The sequence below is a fragment of the Chiloscyllium punctatum genome, chromosome 40, assembly GCF_047496795.1.
Source record: "Chiloscyllium punctatum isolate Juve2018m chromosome 40, sChiPun1.3, whole genome shotgun sequence".
Lineage (NCBI taxonomy): Eukaryota > Metazoa > Chordata > Chondrichthyes > Orectolobiformes > Hemiscylliidae > Chiloscyllium > Chiloscyllium punctatum.
Window position 1 is genome coordinate 43,691,431 of NC_092778.1, and position 15,238 is coordinate 43,706,668.

Consider the following 15,238-nt stretch of genomic DNA (forward strand, 5'->3'; position numbering starts at 1 on the left):
CACTGCAGTCCACATGCCATATGTTGACCCAATTCCAAGATTTCGACCAAGTGACAGTGAAGGAACAGCGATATGTTTCCAAGTCAGGATGGTGAGTGACTTGGACGGGAACCTGCAGGTCATGGTGTTCCCATATGTTTACTGCCTTTGTCTTTCATATAGATTGTTGGTATTGGATGTTGGTGGAGGTGGTACCAATCAAGAAGGCTGCTTTGTCCTGGATGGTGTCACACTTTGAGTGTTGTTGGAGTTGCAACCATCCAGTTAAGTGGGGAGTATTATAGAAAATGAATCATTACAGTGTGGAAACAGGCCCTTCAGCCCAACAAGTCCACACCGACCTTCCAAACAGTATCCCACACAAACCCATTCCCCTAACCTATTACTCTACATTTACCCCTGACTAATGTACCTAACCTACACATTCCTGAACATTATGGGCAATTTAGCATGGCCAATTCACCTAATCTGTACATTTTTGGATTGTGGGAGGAAACAGGAACACCTGGAGGAAACCCACACAGAAACAAGGAGAATGTGCAAACTCTACACGGACAGTTGCCTGAGGATAGAATCGAACCCGGGTCCCTGGCACTGAGAGGCAGCAGTGCTAACCACTGAGCCACCATGCTGCTCTATCACACTCCTGACCTGTGCCTTGTAGATGTCTTTGGGGAGTCGGAGGTGAGTTACTGCAGTATTCCTAGCCTCTGAACTGCTATTGTAGTTACTGTGTTGATGTGATAAGTCCAGTTGAGTTTCTGGTCGGTGGTACCAAGGATGTTGATAGTTGGATATTTAGTTTAGTAACACTATTGAATGTCAAGGGGCAATGGTTAGATAGTCTCTTATTGGAGATGATAATTTGCCTGGCATTTGAATGGTGTGAATGTTACTTGACACTTGTCGGTCCAAACCTGGATACTGTCCAAATCGTGTTGCATTTGAACATGGGCTGTTTCAGTATCTGAGGAGTCGTGAGTGGTGCTGAATATTGTGCAATCATTGGTGAACGCCCCACTTCTGACCTTATGATGGAGGGAAAGCCATTGATGAAGCAGCTGAAGGTGGTTGAGCCAAGAACACTGCTCAGAGTAACTCCTGAAAAGATCTTGGAACTGAGATGACTGAATTCTCAAGAACCATCCTCCTATATGTCAGGTATGACTCCAACCAGGAGACAGTTCTGGGGAGCATCAAGTTCAGGAGCACATGTCTTCAGTGCTATTTCCAGAATGTCAGTGCACATTGCCTTTCCATTATCCAGTGCCTGCAACTGTTCTTTGACATCACATGAATGAATCAAATTTACTGAAGACTGGTATCTATGATTCTAGGGACCACTGGAGGAGACTGAGATGGATCATCCACTCGGCACTTCTGGCTGAAGATTGCTGCAAATGCTTCAGACTTATTTTTTGTGATGATATTTTGAGTTTCCATCATTGCGGATGGGGATATTTATGGAGTCTTCTCCTCCAGTAAGTTGTTTAATTGGCCATTACTATTCATGACTGCTGCAGAGATTAGATCTGATCCATTGATGTGGGATGGCTTAGTTCTCTTTCACTTGCTGCAAATACTTCTGTTTGGTAGATTCAGATTGCCACCTTGTTTCTAAGTACGTTTGTTGCTGCACCTAGCAATTCCCTCCTTCACTCGCCATTGAACCCTGGTTTGATGGCAATGGGGGTTATGCCAGACCATGAGGTTGCAGATTGTGCTGGAGTACAATGCTGCTTTTGTTGATGGCCCGCTGTGCCTCCTGGAGGCCCAGCCTTCAGTTGTTAGATCTGTTTGAAATTTGTTCCATTCAGCACAGTGAGAGTGCCACACACAAAATGGAGCATATTCTCAGTGTGAAGACGGGACTTTATCTCCAAGGACTGTCTGGTTACCACTCTTACCGATAGTTTCATGGACAGATGTATCTGCAGATGGCAGATGGTAAGGATGAGGTCAGTATGTTTTTTCCCTCTTGTTGATCCTGCCACAGACCTGATCAAGCAGCTATGTCCTTTAGGGCCAACCAGCTTGATCAGTAGTGCTGCTGCTGAGCCTCTCTTGGTGGTGGACATTGACATTCCCTACCCAGAGTACATGTTGCGCCCTTGCTACCCTCTGTGCTTTCTCCAAGTGTTGTTGCTCCACACGGTAGAGTACTGATTCATCAGCTGAAGGGAGACAGTATCTGGTAATCAGCAGGTGGTTTCCTGGCTCATGTTTAACGTGAAGCCGTGAGACTTGACTACCAGGGCAACTCGATGCAGACTGTATGCCACCTCTGCTAGGTCTGTCCTAGCAGTGGGATGACATATGCAGGGATGGTGTCTGTGGTGCTTGGGACACTGCCTGTAGGGTATGATTACATGACTGTGTGTCAGGCTGTTACTTGACTAATCTGTGAGTCAGCTCTTCCAATTTCATACTAGCTCCCAGATCTTAGTAAGGAGAACTTTGCAGGGCTGTTTTTGCTACTGTCTTTTTTTAGTGTCTAGTTTGATGCCAGGTGATTCATCCAGTTTCATTTCCTTGTTGAAACTTCGTAACAATTGATACAACTGAGTGCCTTACTAGTTTAGAGCCAAAGATATTACTGTGAGTCTCAAGTCACTTGAGGTTGGCAGATTTCCTTCTCTGAAGTACATCAGTGAGCCAGATTGGCTTTTTCAACAATCAACAATGGTTTCATCTTAAAATCAATTTCTTAATTCCAGACTTTTTTGTTGAATTTGAGTTCCGCATTTGCTGCAGTGGGAGTCAAACCTGGGTCCCCAAAACTTTAGCAAAATTTCTGGATTAATAGTCTAATGATAATACAATTAGGCCATCACGCAATTCAACTTCCACTTCCCTTAACTTGTGATTGGCCCAATTTTAACACATTCAAAGCCTATTAATTTGCACATATTTGAAATAGGACTCATCAGATCTCCCAGAGGCATATTTTCAGATTAATTCCAGACTCTTCAATTTCCTTGTGGTGCAGATGCCTTAACCACCATTATTTAGATTCAGGCATCAACTCAGACTGACCCTGGTGCTTGTTTGTTGGGTGTTACTATGTGGAATCATTGTGAGTTGGAAATGACTCATTACAATTGATGACTTTTGGGTGGTCACCGGGGAGCACCAGTTCCAAGGTTGAGAGCCAGCAGGTTGGAAAATTCTCCCAGCCGGGTGAGATTTCCACCGTCCTATGTTTAATGTCTACTTGTCAACAATAAATGTGATAACAATCGCGTTGAATGGATAAGAGTCAAGTCTAAGGGGTAGGTGAATCTTTTGCAGAGAGGGAAAAAGTACATAGCTTATTAAGGGGCACATTTGGCTGCATGGCAAAAAGGCATGGGTTCTGGTCCCATAATCCAGACTGACACTTCTAGTCAGTACTGAGGGAATGTTGCACTGTTTAGAGAGTCAGTACTGACAAAATCCAGTGCTATTCAAGGGTCATACCAAATGTGTACTACACTGTTGGAGGTTCAGTATTGACGGAATGCCATGCTACCAAAAGTGCAGTGTGAGGAAGTGCTGCATTGCTGGAAGGGAAGTACTAAAGGAACTCTATGATGTTGTTATACTAATACTTCAGTTTGCTGTCTTAGGTGAATGTAAGAGATCCAATGGCACACTTTTAGAAGAGGACACCAGAGATCTCACTGGTGTTTTGGTCAACGTTCATTCCCCAATTAGTATTACTTAAAAAAACAACTTATCTGGTGAGTACCTCATTGCTGTTTGTGGGAGCTTACTTTTTTCTGCTCATTTTCTACATTACTGGTCAACTTCAATACTGTTTGTATTGATAACTCACACTCACCCAACCATTACCCATTTCTGTTTTCTGATCTTAAATGATTGACAGATTGTTTACAATGGTTTTCCCTAATAATTTTCTTTTCACTTGTGTGACATACACTGCATTCATTGCCAGTCCCAAGTTACCCTTGAGAAGGTGCTAATGAGCTGTCTTCCTCAACTGCTGTTGTCCATGTGCTGTATGTAGACCCGTAATGCTGTTAGGGTGGGAATTCCAGGATTTTGACCAGTTACTGAAGATATATTTCAAAGTATGGAATGGGCGGGACCTCGCAGATGATCTTGTCCCATGTACATGTTGCCCTTGTCCTCCTAGATCGTAATGGTCATGGGCTTGGAAGGTGCTGTCTAAAGGAGTTTTGGTGAATTTCTGCATCTTGTAGATAGTAGTAGCAGTGTGTACTGAGTGTTGATACTGAGTAGCTGAATGGCACACATCCACAAACAAAGAGCTGTGAATGCTGAAGATCTGAAATGAAAGCAACAGAATTTGCTACAGAAACTCGGGTCAGGCAGCATCTCTGGAGTGAAAGCAGAGTTAATGTTGTCTTGAATGGTGTGAAGCTTCTTGAGTCATGGTCATACAGCATGGAAATAGACCCTTCAGGCCAACTCATATGTGCCGACCAGACATCCCGCTCTAACTTAATTCCATTTGCCAGTATTTGGCCCATATCCCTTTAAAACCCTTCTTATTCATGGACCCATCCAGATGCGTTTTAAATGTAATTCTATCTGTCTCCATTAGTTCTTCTGGCAGCTTGTTCCATACACTCACCATGCCCTGCATGCAAAAGTCATCCCATGGGTCCTTACCCCTCTCACCTTAAACCTCAGCTCTCAAGTTTTCGATTCTCTCATCCTAAGAAAAAGACATTGATTGTTCACCCTATCCATGCCCCTTGTGATTTTATAAACCTCTATAAGGTCACCAGCCTATTCAGCCTCTCCCTATACCTCAAATCCTCCAGTCCCAGCAACATCCTTGTAAATTTATCTGCATCCTCTCAACATCTTTAACAATATCTTTCCTTTAGAAGGGAAACCAGAATTGTATGCAGTATTCTAAAAGTGGCCTCATCAATGTCCTGTGCAGCCACAACATGACATCCTAATTCCCATACTCATTGAACTGACCAATGAAGGCAAGCATGCCAAATGCCATCTTTACCACTTTGTCTACCTGCGACTCCACTTTCAAGGAACAATGCATCTATATCCGTCAGTCTCCTTATTCGGCAACACTCCCATGACCCTACCGTCACCTGTATAAGTTCTGTCCTGGTTTGCCTTATCGAGATTAAACTCCATCTGCCACTCCTCGAATCACTAGTTCATCTGATCAAAGACCTGTTGTATTCTGAGATAATCTTCTTTGCTGTCCACTACACCTCCTATTTTAGTGTCACCTGTAAACTTACAAACCATACCTCCTTTGTTCATATCCAAATCATTTATATAAATGATGAAAAGCAGTAGATCCAGCACCGATCTGTGTAGTGCACTGCTGCTTATAAGCCTTCAGTTTGAAAAACAACCCTCCATCACCATCTTCTGTCTCCTACCTTCAAGCCAATTTTGTATCCAATTGGCTAGCTACCCCTGGATTCCATGTGATCTAACCTGACTAACCAATCTACTATGTGGAACCTTGTCAAACACTTAGCTAAAATCCATGTAGACAGCATTCACTGCTCTGCCTTCAATTTTCTTTGTCACCTCTTCAACAAACTTAGTTAGTGAGACATGATTTCCCAAACACGAAGCCATGCTGACTATTCCTAACCAGTCCTTCCTTTTCCAAATACATACAAATCCTGTCTCTCAGAATCCCTTCCGACAATTTACCCACCACTGACATAAGGCTCACCAGTTTATAGTTCCTTGGCTTTTCCTTACAGCCTTTCTTAACTAATGGCACCACATTAGCCTCCCTCCACTCTTCCAGCAGCTCACCTATGGTTGCTGTTGATATAACTATCTTAGCAAGGGGCCCAGCAATCTCTTCCCTAGCTTCCCACAGATTTCTGGGAAACACCTGATCAGGTCCCAAGGAGTTATTTCCCTTTATGCGTTTTAAGAACTCCAGCATCACCACCTGTAATCTGAACTCTTTTCAAGACAACACTACTTATTTCCCAAGTTCTCTTGCTTCCATGTCTTTCTCCACAGTAAATACTGATGCAAAATATTTGTTTAGTATTTCACCTATTTCCAGCGGTTCCACACATGGATGGCCACGTTTATCTTTAAGGCGCCTTATTCTCTCCCTAGTTACTCTTGAGTCTTAAGGAGAATGCAAAGACATTCTTTAACATTATTTACCAAAGATATTTTATGTCCCCTTTTGCCCTCTTCATTTCCCTCTTAAGTATACTCCTACTGGCTTTATACTCCTCTGGGGATTCAATTGATCCCTGCTGTCTGTACCTGACATATGCCTTCTTTTTCTTGACCAAAAGCTCAATTTCTCTAGTCATTCCCTACACCTACCAGCCTTCACACTAACAGGAACGCACTGTCCCTGAACTCTTGTTATCTCATTTTTAAAGGCCTCCCACTTCCCAACCATTCCGTTACCTGCGAGTAGCCTCCCCTAATCAACTTTTGAAAGTCCCTGTCTGAAACTGTCAAAATTGGCCTTATTCTAATTTAAATTTTAACTTTTGATCAGTTCTATCCTTTTCCATCACTATTTAAAACTAATAGAATTATGATCACTGACCCCAAAATGCTCTTCCACTGACACCTCAGTCACTTGCCCTACCTTATTTCTCAAGTCAAGTATTATTCCGTTTCTAGTAGATACATCCACGTATTGAATAAGAAAGTTTTCTTGTAATACTTAACAAATTTCTCCCCATCCAAGTCCTTAACAGTCTGACAGTCCCAGTCTATGTTAGGAAAGCTGAAATCTACCATTACAACCCTGTTATTCTTAGAGATATCGGAGATCTCCTTGCATACTTGCTTCTCAATTTTCCACTGACTACTGGGGGGCCTATGATACGACCCCAATAAGGTAACCATCCCATTCTTATTTCTCAGTTCCATCCATATAGCTTCACTGGATGGTCTCCCAGGAATATCCTTCCTCAGTACAGCCATAATGTTAATCCTAACCAAAACACCACTTCCCCTCCTGTCTTGACCCCCACCCTTCTAACTTCCCTGCAGCATCTATATGCTGGGACATTAAGCTGCCAGTCCTGTCCATCCCTGAGCCACATTTCTGTAATAGCTATGATATACCAGACCCATGTTCCGTACCAAGCCCTAAGTTCATCTGCCTTCCCTGTTAGGCTTCCTGCATTGAAGTAAATGCGTTTAATTTTTCAGTCTTGCCTCATTCTCTGCCAAAGTGTTGTCTGTCTGTTTGTCTATTAGACTTGCTCCCTTTGTCTAAATGTACCAGCCTCAGCCTTTTGTCTTTTCTCACTATTGCTCTGCTTCCTCACCCCACCCCGCTCCCCCTTTTATTAGTTTTAAGCCTCTCGAGTAGCACTAGCAAATCTCCCCACAAGTATATCGGTCTCCTTCCAATTCAGGTGGAACCTGTCTCTCTTATACAGGTCACATCTACCCCTGAAGAGATACCAATAGTCCAAAAATGTGAATCTTTGCCTCCTGCACTAGTTCCTCAGCCACACATTCATCTGCTCTATCCTCCTATTCCTACTCTCACCAACCTGTGGCACCCGATGTTACTACTCTCTAACCTGCCCAATTTCCTATATTCTCTCAGCAGAAACTCCTCTCTTTCCTTACCTATGTCATTGGTACGATGGGCACCGTGACCTCCTGGTCCCTTTCAACCACCCCCCCAAAAAAAAGAATATTCTGCACTCTCTCTGAGACATCCTTGAGCCTGGTGTCATGGAGGCAGCACACCATCCTGATGTCTCATTGACGGCTGCAGAAACATCTGTTTGCACCAGCGTCCCTATTACAGTCCATCACTTGTAACCTGACATACACCTCACTACAATAGAAACAGTCACATTACTTGAAATCTGGCCATCCCCTGCTACACTATCCAAAGCAGCATACCTGTTTAAGGTGGATTGTTATTGGAGCTGCACTCATCCAGGCAAGTGGGGAGCATTCTATCACATTCCTAACTTGTACCTTTGCAGACAATAGACTTTGGAGAGTCAGGAAATGAGTTACTTACTGAAGTATTCCTAGCCTCTAATCTGCTTTTGTGCCACTGTATTTATATGGAAGTTCAGTTCAATTCCTGGTTAATGTTAACAGCTTGGATGTTGATAGTTGTGGGGTGGGGTGGAATTCAGCAGTGGTTATGCCATTGAATGTCAAGAGGCAATGGTTAGATTCCTCTCTTATTGAAGAGGATTATTGCTTGGCATTTGTATGGCACGAACATTACATACCACATGTCAGCCCAAGCCTGGATATTGTCCAGGTCTTGCTGCATTTGGAAGTGTCTGAGTATCTGAAGTATTCTAAATGGTTCTGAAAATTGTCCAGTCATTCGCAAACATCCTAATTCTGACCTTATCATGTGAAGGTCATTGATAGAGCAGCTGAAGATGGTTAGACCCAGGTCATCACCTTGAGGAACTCCTGCTTAGATATCCTGGAGCTGAGATGACTGATTTCCAACAACCACAGTCATCTTCCTATGTGCCAGGTATGAATTCTAATCAGTGGAATGTTTTCCTCTCAATTCCTATTGACTCCAGTTAAGCCAGGGCACCTCATACTGCACTCAGTCCAATGTGGCTTTAAGTCCAGGGCTGCCACTGTCGCCTCATCCCTGGAATCCAGCTCCTTTGTCCATGTTTGAATCAAGGTTGTAATAAGGTTAGGAGGTGAATGGCCTGAACAGAGCCCACATAAGGCATCATTGAGCAGGTTATTGCTGAGCAGGTGTTGTTTTATAGCACTGATAACACTCCAATCACTTTACTGATGGCTAAGTGTAGCCTGCATTTGGCTGGATTTGTCCTGCGTTTTGTATACAGGACATATCTGGCCAATTGTTGGGTAGATGCCAGTGGTGTAACTTCTTTATAAGGTTGCAGGGTGATCAAGTTGTGGTATTTTAAAATGACTGAGGGGTTCAAAAGGGTAGATGGAGAAAACTATTTCCTCTACTGTAACAATGTAATTTTAAAATCAGATCCAGGCTATACAGGAGTGAAATGAGGAAGTATAATTTTCACACAGTAAGTGCTGAAATCTAGAACCCACTCATTATAAAAAGCTGTTGATTTTCAGGGATAATTGAAGATTTCAAAACTGAGACCGACAGTGTTTTTGTTGTGCAAGAGTATAAGGGATATGGGACAAAGGTATAACAGCTTAATTGCCATCTACTTGAATGGCAGAACAAGTTTGAGGTGGGAATTGACTCACCCTGTTCTTGTATTTAATTTGACGTAATTCACTCCACACTGGTGCCTTTTCAGAGGATTTAACCCTTTCCAAGTCAGAAGTGTCTCAGAAGAAATACATTTGAGTCCACTGTGGCCATCCTGTGTGTTCACCATTTATGTGAATAACTCAAAGGAAACCATTGTTAGCTTTTTTAATACAGCACACCGATCTGGTCAATGCTGCTGAAAAAGTTGCCCTTCCAGTTCAGCTGCTCATTTAGACATACAAGAGGAAGGGCCAACTTCCAGGAGAGGTCCTATTACACTCCCCAACTGAGAATAATATGCTACTGCTTTAAGTGGTGCTGGAATTTTACTGATAGACTCTGATCCTTTCAGGCAATCGCTAGCTCCTGTTTGTCGTTTCAATGCAGGTTTAGCTGATGATTGCAGCAGTCACGATCCTTGAGAGACTTGCTGTGTTACTTGTGGGTTCACAGTCAGTTTACTGCCATTGTGCAGGCCGATCAATGAGTGGTTCAATTATGATAGTGGAACTCGCAACAAGGCTGATTGTTGGCAAGAGTGAAAAATTAGGGAGGATGATAAAATAGCAGAGAAAGTAAATAACTCTTTTACATTGGTCATTACAGATAAAGGTATTTTAAGTTCTGAACCAAGTGAATTGGCTCCAGAACACATGTAGACAGAGGTTAGTATTACAAAGAGGGTTATTATTAGAGCAGCTTATAGATCAATGTATTCGAACTGTTTAAAGCAATGAAAATAATTTTCATTTGTGGAATGTGGGCTTTACTGGCTGGGCCAGTATTTATTACCCATCTCCAGTTGCTCTTGAGAAGGTGATGGTGCGATGCCTCCTTGAACTGCTGAAGTCCATTTGAGGCAGGTGCACCCATAACAGTTGGTGATGGAAGGAGTGCTTGTTTGTGGATATGCTGATGAAGTACATTGCTTTGTCCTTGGTGTCAAGCTTCTTGATTGTGTCAAAGTTGCATGGACCTAAGAAAGTGGGAAGTATTGCACCTTTATATGGTAGATAGACTTTGGGAAATCAGGAGATGATGTACATGCTTTAGAATTCCTAATTCTTGACCTTTTTTAGCCATTATATTTATATGGCTAGTTCAGTTTCTGATTAGTGGTGAACCCCAGGATTCAGTGATGTTAATGCCACTGAATGCCACTTAGTGATGATTTGATTCTCTCTTGTTGCAGATGTTCATTGCCTGGCACTTGTGTGGCATGATTGTTACTGGTCAGTTGTCAGCACAAGTCTGAATATTGTTCTGGTCTTGCTGCATTGCTACATGGACTGCCTCAGTATCTGAGGAGTTGCAGTTTGTGTTGAGCATTGTGAGATTTCAGTGAACAGGAGAGAAACAGTTTGATTATAGTACTCAGGGGACCATATATGTAAGATTGAATGCAAGAGACTTAGAAAAGGATAGGAAAATCAATTTTACAAAAGCATTATGAAGAATTCACTTTCAGGGTTAGCAATTCAGAAGGAAACTGTCATAATTAAATACTTTGTTTTAGAGATGGTTAAATTGAATTAAACTGTTATGGTGGTTGTGATTAGGACTTTTTGGTTATGAGGAGGACTAATGCCAGCATGAGCTGGATGGCTGAATGGCCTGTTTGTGTTATAATATCACTGTTTTATGAATGTAGTGTGAATGGGCTGGAACAAGAAATATTACACAAAAAACAGACTTCTGTGTAATATTTGGAATTTAGGATAGTACCAAGTTTGTAGCTCCAGAGTGGCTTATGGTCATGGGCACGAACATAAAATAAGAAGATACTATAACCCTTTTATATCCATTCAGCTCACCCTCTAATGGCAGGCTGTTTGTCTGGAACAGTTATCTATAGCAATGGTGATTGCACTGGATGAATGAGTCTTTATTTAGACCCTAGGTTTATTGCAGGTTCAATGAATGAGAGAAGGCATTATAATGTGATTGTGAGTCCATTGCTTGTGTCTAATCATAGTTTTGGTAATTTTGCACCAGTTTCTTCACTAAGTTGAGCTTTATAGAGTGTAGATATTTCTCTGAGACTTCAAATCAATAGCCTTATCTGTCCATAGCGGCACACATATCAGATTAACCTTTGTGCGCAGGCCAATTTTGTTTACATATATGTCCATAAGATGCTATTGTTGTCCATGTGGAAGCCCTGTTCTGTCTCTACCATATGAGATACCAAGCACACATTCATTAATAGCTAATGACGCTATGATATTCTGTATAGATAGTGTCATGACACGTTTCATTCCATGTGTATTGTTTGTCCACATTACAGTTTCTAAATAATTGCTAATTGAAGTTCAGAACATGTAGCATGATGTACAGTGCCATACAGTGCTTCTATATCACATGCAAGTATTGTGAACTTTCATTCACCACTTTAGTACAGAAAGACAGCACAGTTACACAAGTGACACTTTCCTTCGAGATGGGTGAATTATGTAGATGTCACTTTTTTTTTATTGACACTAATGTTTACAAATAGAAAGCAAAACTTTGCACATATTGCAGTATATAGACTTTGCCCATGTACAGTGAATGTTTAAGAACATAAATGGTACCAATCCCTGGTTCCAGTGCTAATTTATCCTGTCATTGCTTTAATATGCACACAATGCAAACCCAAGCAGCAGTCTGTCTGTCCTTATGAAATGCTGATCTAATAGTTCTTGTTAAGTTGCCAAACTCCCCCTCATTATTCCATCGTGTTTGGAATTTAGCCAATACACTACTTCAACTCTTCTGAACCCTCCTGCTTTTATAAATGTTCTAATTCTGTCTGGCTGTTTGAATTTCTGACTCCTCTTTAGTGTAATTGCCAATGATTGAAGTTAAAGAGATGCAGTTCCCTCCTTTTAGAGAAGCGTGTTGTTGAGAGTGAATCTGTGAACTGGATCTCCTGTTAACATAGCCTGACACATCAGGGAGTTGATACAGCTCTGACTAACGTCTTTCCCAGTGCAGTATGTGACAGTGATTTTTTTTTTGTGTGGTTCAAACTACTATTGAGGGAGTCGGTCTTTCTCTCTCATTTGAAACACGCGCCCACATTACACTTGATCAGCAAACTCTGAGATGAAAGTCGTTACTTATAGAGTTACTTAAAGCTTTTTTTACAACCTTAGGATTTCCCAAAACACTTCACAGTCAATGATGCATCTTTTCAAGTCCAGTCATTGTTGTAGTGTAACAAGTGAGATATACAAACCTCACAAACAGCAAGTGATAATGACTAGATAATAGTTTTTAATGGTGTTTGATGGATAAATATTTGCTGAGACATGGTGACAACTCTCTTGCCCTTTTGGGTGGCAGCTATGGGACCTTTAATGTTTTGGGTGTAACCCTTCTTTAGGTCTGAAGAAAGGTTACACCTGAAACATGGACTTCTCCATCTCCTAATACTGCCTGGCTTAGTGTGTTCCTCCAGCTCCCTGCTAGTCTACCTTGCATTCCAGTATCTGCAGTTATTTTGTCTCTAACTAAGTGGGATCTTTAATGCCCACAAGGATATAAAAGGTTTGTATCTATCTCATCTAACTTTTGATAGTGAGGAAGCTGCATCAGTACTGCCACTCTGACGGTGCAGCACTCCCTCAGTACTGTGCTGCTTGTGTTCACCTGGATTATATGAAGGTTCTGGACTGGAACTTGAGCCCCTCAGCCTTCTGACAAAGGTGATTGGGTTATCTTCTAATGCCCTAATGTTCCTGCCAAGTGCCCCATTTGGCAAGAAGAATCTGATGTCATGTTACTGGATTAGTGGTGCTGGAAGAGCACAGCAGTTCAGGCAGCATCCAACGAGCAGCGAAATCGACGTTTCGGGCAAAAGCCCTTCATCAGGAATAAAGGCAGTGAGCCTGAAGCGTGGAGAGATAAGCTAGGGGAGGGTGGGGGTGGGGAGAGAGTAGCATAGAGTACAATGGGTGAGTGGGGGAGGAGATGAAGGTGATAGGTCAAGGAGGAGAGGGTGGAGTGGATAGGTGGAAAAGAAGATAGGCAGGTAGGACAAGTCCGGACAAGTCAAGGAGACAGTTACTGAGCTGGAAGTTTGAAACTAGGATGAGGTGGGAAGGGGAAATGAGGAAGCTGTTGAAGTCCACATTGATGCCCTGGGGTTGAAGTGTTCCGAGGCGGAAGATGAGGCGTTTTTCCTCCAGGCATCTGGTGGTGAGGGAGCGGCGGTGAAGGAGGCCCAGGACCTCCATGTCCTCGGCGGAGTGGGAGGGGGAGTTGAAATGTTGGGCCACGGGGCGGTTTGTTGATTGGTGTGGGTGTCTCGGAGATGTTCCCTAAAGTGCTCTGCTAGGAGGCGCCCAGTCTCCCCAATGTAGAGGAGACCACATCGGGAGCAACGGATACAATAAATGATATTGGTGGATGTGCAGGTGAAACTTTGATGGATGTGGAAGGCTCCTTTAGGGCCTTGGATAGAGGTGAGGGAGGAGGTGTGGGCACAGGTTTTACAGTTCCTGCGGTGGCAGGGGAAAGTGCCAGAATGGGAGGGTGGGTCGTAGGGGGGTGTGGACCTGACCAGGTAGTCACGGAGGGAACGGTCTTTGCGGAAGGCGGAAAGGAGTGGGGAGGGAAATATATCCCTGGTGGTGGGGTCTTTTTGGAGGTGGCGGAAATGTCGGTGGATGATTTGGTTGATGCGAAGGTTTGTAGGGTGGAAGGTGAGCACCAGGGGCGTTCTGTCCTTGTTACGGTTGGAGGGGTGGGGTCTGAGGGCGGAGGTGCGGGATGTGGACGAGATGCGTTGGAGGGCATCTTTAACCACGTGGGAAGGGAAATTGCGGTCTCTAAAAAAGGAGGCCATCTGGTGTGTCCTATGGTGGAACTGGTCCTCCTGGGAGCAGATACGGCGGAGGCGGAGAAATTGGGAATACGGGATGGCATTTTTGCAAGAGATAGGGTGGGAAGAGATGTAATCCAGGTAGCTATGGGAGTCGGTGGGTTTGTAAAAAATGTCAGTGTCAAGTCGGTCGTCACTAATGGAGATGGAGAGGTCCAGGAAGGGGAGCGAGGTGTCAGAGATGGTCCAGGTAAATTTAAGGTCAGGGTGGAATGTGTTGGTGAAGTTGATGAATTGCTCAACCTCCTCGCAGGAGCACGAGGTGGCGCCAATGCAGTAATCAATGTAGTGGAGGAAGAGGTGGGGAGTGGTGCTGGTGTAATTACGGAAGATCAACTGTTCTACATAGCCAACAAAGAGACAGGCGTAGCTGGGGCCCATACGTGTGCCCATGGCTACGCCTTTGGTCTGGAGGAAGTGGGAGGATTCAAAGGAGAAATTGTTAAGGGTGAGGACCAGTTCGGCCAAACGAATGAGAGTGTCAGTGGAAGGGTACTGTTGGGGATGTCTGGAGAGGAAGAAAACGGAGGGCTTGGAGGCCCTGGTCATAGCGAATGGAGGTGTAGAGGGATTGGATATCCATGGTGAAGATAAGGCATTGGGGGCCGGGGAAACGGAAGTCTAGGAGGAGGTGGAGGGCGTGGGTGGTGTCTCGAACGTATGTGGGGAGTTCCTGGGCTAGGGGGGATAGGACAGTGTCAAGGTAGGTAGAGATGAGTTCAGTGGGGCAGGAGCATGCTGAGACAATGGGTCGGCCAGGGTGGTCAGGCTTGTGGATCTTGGGAAGGAGGTAGAACCAGGCAGTGCGGGGTTCCCGGACTATGAGGTCGGAAGCTGTGGGTGGGAGATCTCCTGAGATGATGAGGTTCTGTATGGTCTGGGAGATGATGGTTTGGTGATGGGGGGTGGGGTCATGGTCGAGGGAGCAGTAGGAAGAGCCCTCACCTTCCGCCTCGGAACACTTCAACCCCAGGGCATCAACGTGGACTTCAACAGCTTCCTCATTTCCCCTTCCCCCACCTCATCCTAGTTTCAAACTTCCAGCTCAGTAACTGTCTCCTTGACTTGTCTGGACTTGCCCGACCTGCCTATCTTCTTTTCCACCTATCCACTCCACCCTCTCCTCCTTGACCTATCACCTTCATCTCCTCCCCCACTCA

General features: G+C 43.9%; 1 protein-coding gene across 2 annotated transcripts in view; it reads left to right on the forward strand.

Moving 5' to 3' along the window:
- The window catches only part of coro7 (coronin 7), a 168,978-nt gene that overhangs the window by 92,935 nt on the left and 60,805 nt on the right, over nucleotides 1-15,238 (forward strand). The window lies entirely within an intron of this gene.